We start from the raw sequence: 7,901 nt of genomic DNA, 5'->3' as shown, positions 1-7,901 counted from the left end.
GAAGTTAAGGAGAAAACACAAGACTTTCACCCAGGAAACAGTTGTTCATGTCCTGGAGAAGTTAAGGAGAAAACACAAGACTTTCACCCAGGAAAAAGGTGTTCATGTCCTGGAAGAAGTTAAGGAGAAAACACAAGACTTTCACCCAGGAAACAGGTGTTCATGTCCTGGAGAAGTTAAGGAGAAAACACAAGACTTACCCAGGAAACAGGTGTTCATGTCCTGGAAGAAGTTAAGGAGAAAACACGAGACGTTCACCCAGGAAAAAGGTGTTCATGTCCTGAAGATGTTAAGGAGAAAACACAAGACTTTCACCCAGGAAACAGGTGTTCATGTCCTGAACCCGATGAGGCCAAATGTCTGCTCCACACTCCCTGAAATACCAGGTACCACTTAATAAATTGCAAATTAACAGAAGAGAACAAGAAAGATTTTTGAATGGTCAATACGATCGGATGAGTGTCTTTACATGCACATAACTATCCCAGTTATGATCAGGATGTAAGTATTCATAAGTATCCATAATAATATGCTAGTTGAAGTACTCTGAATGAAACCGGGATAGCCTACTGTTGCATGCATTATCCGGTTTGTAACAGAGCAGCTGTCATTAGAATCGAGAATCTTTCCCGTTAGCTTTCGCTTAACTGTATCTGAAGCTTCACCTCAGGTATCTCCATCCTCATAAACGCTATATCACTAATTTGATTGAAATCTGGATAAACCCGGGATATTCGTGTTCATATGAACGCCGGAACACAGATCCTAAATATTGACAAAACTACTTAGATCAGATGAACTTTGAACTCCAGATTCATACATCGACGTGAGAGGACGCTGGCGCTGGTTATTCGCCACTTCTCCGTCTGCTATTCTGCTATTCTCTTGTGTTTGTTTGTGTTCGCTGTACCCCCTACCTCTGGACAGCCTCTGTACCTCTGGACAGCCTCTGTACCTCTGGACAGCCTCTGTACCTCTGGACAGCCTCTGTACCTCTGGACAGCCTCTGTACCTCTGGACAGTCTCTCAGCTGGTTCCCGAAGCCGCCTCGGCTCCTTGACCGGACTCTCGCCTCGTCGGTTAGCCGCTAGCTGGCTGCCCCCGTTCACCAAACGCGTGGCGGCTAGTCCTAGCTGCTACAGCGGCTAACCCGATTGCTGACCTCCTTCTCACAGGCAACCTCCACCAGATGCGAGCCGCGACCAAGACTAGACATTCCTGTCCTCCTGTCATGCCGTGGATCATTCTGGCACTCACCTCATTCATCCACCTCTGTGCTCCTAGCCCACGGCTAACCGCTATCACGGAGCTCTCAGTCCCTCCGCTCGGTGTCATGTTAAAATATTCAACTGTCCAACTGGTCGAACTCTTCAACTACTCCATTCCATCCTGCATCCCAGTCATCAGACAGCTCGGACTTCTACGTCGACCCCGTTACATCCACAGAAGCTCCCGCCGCAAGTTTGTTTTCTTCCACCACGGACAATTCATTCCATCCATCTGGTCACCTGCACGCTCTGTCGCACCTGTCCCACGTCATCAGAATGCTTCACCCACTGGATCACATAGGGCTGAATGCACAGACAGGCTGCACAGAAAACCCGGACCGGACTACAGTGCTTTCCCCACTTCACATATGCTTAATCATAATCTCCAGTCATTTGCTAATCGGCTCACTGTCCCCCCTCAACTGCAATACCCCCACACCCCACCGACCACACGTACTGCTAACCGGGACAACCTCAGATCTCTCCAGCCCGCCCCCATCCCACCACCTTCTCACCATGCCAACTTTGCCCTCCTCAACACCCGATTGCTCAACAATAAAGCCCCTGCCCTCCATGAACTAATCCTCGACAACACTCGACTTCTTCTCCCTCAACCAAGCATCCCCCCCTGGCTACAACTACATCGGCAAACCCCGCCCCTCCCGACGTGGAGGTGGCCTTGCTGTTATTTTCAATCAGAACTTCCGGATCACAGAACTCACCCTCCCCTCAGTATCATCGTTTGAATATCTCGCCTTCAAAGCGCTTTCCTCCATGACAGTCATCCTCATTTACCGGCCACCTAAACCAAATCCCTCCTTCCTCTCTGATTTTACTGAACTCCTCACACTAGCCTCATCTCTCTCTCCACATCTGCTGCTACTCGGTGACTTAAACATCCACATGGACTCCCCCACCTGCAAGCTCTGATCAGAATTCAACATTTTACTGGATAACTTCTCTCTCACCCAACATGTCACATTCCCCACCCATGAAAAAGGACACATCCTCGACCTGGTCTGCTCCACTAACCAACCGGTGCTCGACCTCCATCCATGCCTCTTTCCCCTCTCTGATCACAAACTGATACAGTTCACCATCCCTTCTCCAACCCCACGCCCCGCCTCCTCAGAGAAATCACCTTCCGCAACCTCAAATCAATCAATCCCCACCATCTCTCTGACCTGCTCTCCACCGCTCTCCACCTGGACTCAACCCTCACCTCACCTGATGACCTCACAGACCACCTCAACTCCTCCTTGTCTACCTCCCTCAACACCCTGGCCCCCCTCAAAACAAAAACCGTCACTTTTAACACCTCTTCACCCTGGTACACACCTGCACTCCGGAAAATGAAACAAACTGGCCACCAACTTGAACGTCTGACAAAGAAATCATCCCTCACAGTCCATCATGAAGCCTACAAACTCCACCTCACTGCCTACAAAGATGCCCTCATTGCTGCCAAATCTGCCTACCTCTCCACCATCCTCACCGACCCCTGCCAAAACCCCAGAACCCTCTTCTCCACAATGAACAACCTCATCAAGCCTCGGACCAACAGCCTCCTTACCTCTAATCCGGATCTCTGCAACTCATTCCTCCACTTTTTCACTGACAAAATCAATCTCATTTACAAATCTCTATCCACTGTATCTGACCTCCCAGGATCTACTCCAGCACCTACCTTGGACCCTCTTCTCCCTATCCCTCCAGACCTCCCGACCCCTCCTCCACACTGCCTCCTCTCCCAGTTTGACCCAGTCACTCCTCCTGAAATCTCCAAACTCATCAGCTCTTCCAAACCCACCACCTGCTCACTTGACCCCCTCCCTACTCCACTCCTGAAGTCCTGCCTCCCGGTCCTATGCCCCTACCTCACTAACCTCTTCAACTCCTCACTGTCCCTTGGAACTGTCCCCTCTGCTTTCACAACACAGTCTCACTCCCTACTCGTCAAATGTATGACGCATGGTCAAGGACCCTGGCGTCAAGTTTCAACCAAATAGGGGTACCCTTGACGTTATTTTTCGATGAGGGGGTCCGTCAGATAGACATTCATGTTATTCCCTCACCGTCGGATATCGACGACAGAAAAAAACACGCCCCCCGCCCCTTAACTCGAAATCTGTGACAGTTATTGGTATTTTTAGCCCAATAACCGCTGTTTTAATCAACATTATTCACGAGATATTATCATGGTTTATATGTATTTCTTTTTATGTTATTATTTCGGTATATTTCGGCCAGGTAAGCTGGATTGCTTTTTTGTTGATTTATATTTATAAACTAAAAATGCTACATCTATCAACATTTATTTAGATGTTATCATTGTATTCATTTCTCCATCCATCCATCTTCGTCCGCTTATCCGGTGTCGGGTCGCGGGGGGAGCAGCTCCAGCAGGGGACCCCAAACTTCCCTTTCCCGAGCCACATTAACCAGCTCCGACTGGGGGATCCCGAGGCGTTCCCAGGCCAGGTTGGAGATATAATCCCTCCACCTAGTCCTGGGTCTTCCCCGAGGCCTCCTCCCAGCTGGACCTCCCTCCACCTAGTCCTGGGTCTTCCCCGAGGCCTCCTCCCAGCTGGACCTCCCTCCACCTAGTCCTGGGTCTTCCCCGAGGCCTCCTCCCAGCTGGACGTGCCTGGAACACCTCCCTAGGGAGGCGCCCAGGGGGCATCCTTACCAGATGCCCGAACCACCTCAACTGGCTCCTTTCGACGCAAAGGAGCAGCGGCTCTACTCCGAGCTCCTCACGGATGACTGAGCTTCTCACCCTATCTCTAAGGGAGACGCCAGCCACCCTCCTGAGGAAACCCATTTCAGCCGCTTGTACCCTGGATCTCGTTCTTTCGGTCATGACCCAGCCTTCATGACCATAGGTGAGGGTAGGAACAAAAACTGACCGGTAGATCGAGAGCTTTGCCTTCTGGCTAAGCTCTCTTTTCGTCACAACGGTGCGATAGATTGAATGCAATACCGCACCCGCTGCACCGATTCTCCGACCAATCTCCCGCTCCATTGTCCCCTCACTCGCGAACACAACCCCAAGGTACTTGAACTCCTTCACTTGGGGTAAGGACTCATTCCCTACCCGGAGAAGGCATTCCATCGGTTTCCTGCTGAGAACCATGGCCTCAGATTTAGAGGTGCTGATCCTCATCCCAACCGCTTCACACTCGGTTGCGAACCGATCCAGTGAGTGCTGAAGGTCACAGGCCGATGATGGCATCAGGACCACATCATCTGCAAAGAGCAGCGATGAGATCCCCAGCCCACCAAACTGCAACCCCTCCCCACCCCGACTACGCCTCGATATCCTGTCCATAAATACTACAAACAGGATTGGTGACAAAGCGCAGCCCTGGGCGGAGGCCAACCCTCACCTGAAACGAGTCCGACTTACTACCGAGAACCCGGACACAGCTCTCGCTTTGGTCATACAGAGATTGGATGGCCCTGAGTAGAGACCCCTCACCCCATACTCCCGCAGCACCTCCCACAGTATCTCCCGGGGACCCGGTCATACGCCTTCTCCAAATCCACAAAACACATGTAGACCGGTTGGGCATACTCCCAGGCTCCCTCCAGGATCCTTGCGAGAGTGAAGAGCTGGTCCGTTGTTCCACGACCAGGACGGAATCCGCATTGTTCCTCCTCAACCCGAGGTTCGACTATTGGTATTCATTTCTTTACTTTAATAATATTATTTCGGTCTTATTACCGGTGAAATATTACAGTATATGCTGTAATACAGAACATTACGATATGATCCGAGCAGGAAGCATTCAAAGCCGATAGGCCTATCCCACAATGCAATGTGGCCATTCATTTCAAAGAATTGGGCAGCGATCAGCTGGTCTTCAACGCCAGGATCGCTTCAATATACATATATACAGTCAGTGGTCAGTATCACTTCAATATACATATATACAGTCAGTGGTCAGTATCACTTCAATATACATATATACAGTCAGTGGTCAGTATCACTACAATATACATATATACAGTCAGTGGTCAGTATCACTTCAATATACATATATACAGTCAGTGGTCAGTATTACTACAATATACATATATACAGTCAGTGGTCAGTATCACTTCAATATACATATATACAGTCAGTGGTCAGTATCACTTCAATATACATATATACAGTCAGTGGTCAGTATCACTTCAATATACATATATACAGTCAGTGGTCAGTATCACTTCAATATACATATATACAGTCAGTGGTCAGTATCACTACAATATACATATATACAGTCAGTGGTCAGTATCACTTCAATATACATATATACAGTCAGTGGTCAGTATCACTTCAATATACATATATACAGTCAGTGGTCAGTATCACTTCAATATACATATATACAGTCAGTGGTCAGTATCACTTCAATATACATATATACAGTCAGTGGTCAGTATCACTTCAATATACATATATACAGTCAGTGATTGTGTCACCAGCAACAACACGTTGCTCAGTTTTGTTCCAGTAAGTTATGAACCATAATAACGTTTAAACGAATCCGCGGAAAACTCCGGAAGTGACGTACCAGGCAGGTAGCTAGAAGGGGAGGGGGTGCGGGGGCCGGGGTAGGTAGGAGAGACAGCGGGACGGCGGAGGGAGCTAACTAAGTAATACTTAAAATGTAATATAAATTCACGTAGTGAGTTTGTGATTATTTTGGCTAAAGATTTATAGTCTCTCATATCCTCTTCCCCAACCGTCATTTTAATAACTAAATGAAGTGAAACGTTAACGTGAATATTATCAATAATAATAATATTTAAGTAGTGAACTATTTATAGTTCTCAATCTGAACTGAACTGAAATATTCATTACTCACGCTACCTTGTGTGTGTGTGTGTGTGTGTGTGTGTGTGTGTGTGTGTGTGTGTGTGTGTGTGTGTGTGTGTGTGTGTGTGTGTGTGTGTGTGAAGTGAGGGGGTTATCAGACTGACTTGCTTTTGTTTTCTTTGGATAGATGTAGGCCTTAGTACACTAGGGAAAGGGCTGACCAATGCATTATTTTTGATTGGTATAAAATAGCCTTCCAACATAGGGCATAGTCCTTAAATTGCATTACATTTCATGAAATAACAAGCTTGTCTGACAACACACCTTTGCTATTTGTTGGTATTTTAAGCCACGCTAATGCAGTATTTTTGTTTCTATTTCTTTCTTCAGAATCAACTGACCGAAGATTAATTCAGTGTCATGATTGATGCAGTGGAACTGTAAGTTTTGTAGTTTTTCCTCAACAAATCAACGCAAAGTAATAAGGCATTACAAAGTTCAGCATGGATTCAATGGAACTACTTGCCCCTTTCCCTGCATATACAAAGTTGTGTACATTTTTTTTTTTATTTATGCAGCACTGATGTCCTTTCTGGTCTGTATCCCTCTTCTATTGTCCAGAACTAAAAGAGGGAGAGAGAGCAGTTGTTCTCCTTGGCCTGGCCCATTTCCAGAAAGAGGATCCCTCCCAATTCTTCAAGATTTGTAAGGTATGTGAGGAATCAATGCCACTCTGGAATCCATATCACTTGCTAATCTCGATCTTTTTGATCCAAATGAAGTCATGATCCTGTAGTTATAGGATATCTAGAAAATATGTCTTGTTATAAGAATCTAGACGTGGAAAGACATCTGCTTAAATGGAGAACAAGTGAATTGTTCAAAGTTGCAGTGACGGGATTCCTTGCTCAATTAATTTGAAATTGTAATGTATTTGAATTTCTTCCATTTACATAGGTTTACATTAGTTTGCATCAGACATTTTCATACCCAAGTTTGCTATGCATCTTGAATTTTCATGTGTTGAGGAAATAATGCTGATTTGCAATCTATTCTTATTACTTTGTTGTGTCATTAGCCAAACGAAGAGAGTGAGGCAGTGAAAGGAATGAACGTAGGAATCTTGGTGGTTACAGATGGACTACACATTCCTAATAGCTGTTTTTTATATTACTCAAAAGTGCCACCCATTATCTTGGCTACATAGTCGTCATGGAGTTACTGTTCCTTGTTTTTAAGTGTGTCTTTTAAGAACTTGTAAGGTCAGTTGTTTGTGGGATGAAAAGGAGAAAATTATTGCCTTTTGGTTTTACTACCTCAAATAGTCTTGTTAAATTATCCTGTTGCACACACAGTTATGCAAATATTAGCTGTCAATGCTAAGGTGGACTAGAAGTCCTGAGAGTTGTTTTGCTCTGTCTCTCAAAATATGCTGTTTTTATTGCCTCTATAGTTGACATATGTGACTGTATATATTCTCTTATTTTGCCACAACCTTGCACACTCAGGCTATCTCACACACACTGGCTCTCTCACTCACTCTCTGTTTCACACTCACTCACTCACTCACTCACTCACTCACTCACTCACTCACTCACTCACTCACACAAACACTCACTCTCTGTCTCTCTCACTCACTCTCTGTCTCACTCACTCTCTGTCTCACTCACTCACTCTCTGTCTCACACACTCACTCACACAAACACTCACTCTGTCTCACAGACTCACTCACACAAACACTCACTCTCTGTCTCACTCACTCACTCTCTGTCTCACACACTCACTCACTCACACAAACACTCACTCTCTGTCTCACTCACTCT

The sequence above is a fragment of the Perca flavescens genome, chromosome 8 (genome assembly GCF_004354835.1).
Source record: "Perca flavescens isolate YP-PL-M2 chromosome 8, PFLA_1.0, whole genome shotgun sequence".
NCBI lineage: Eukaryota > Metazoa > Chordata > Actinopteri > Perciformes > Percidae > Perca > Perca flavescens.
This window is presented reverse-complemented; position numbering follows the sequence as displayed.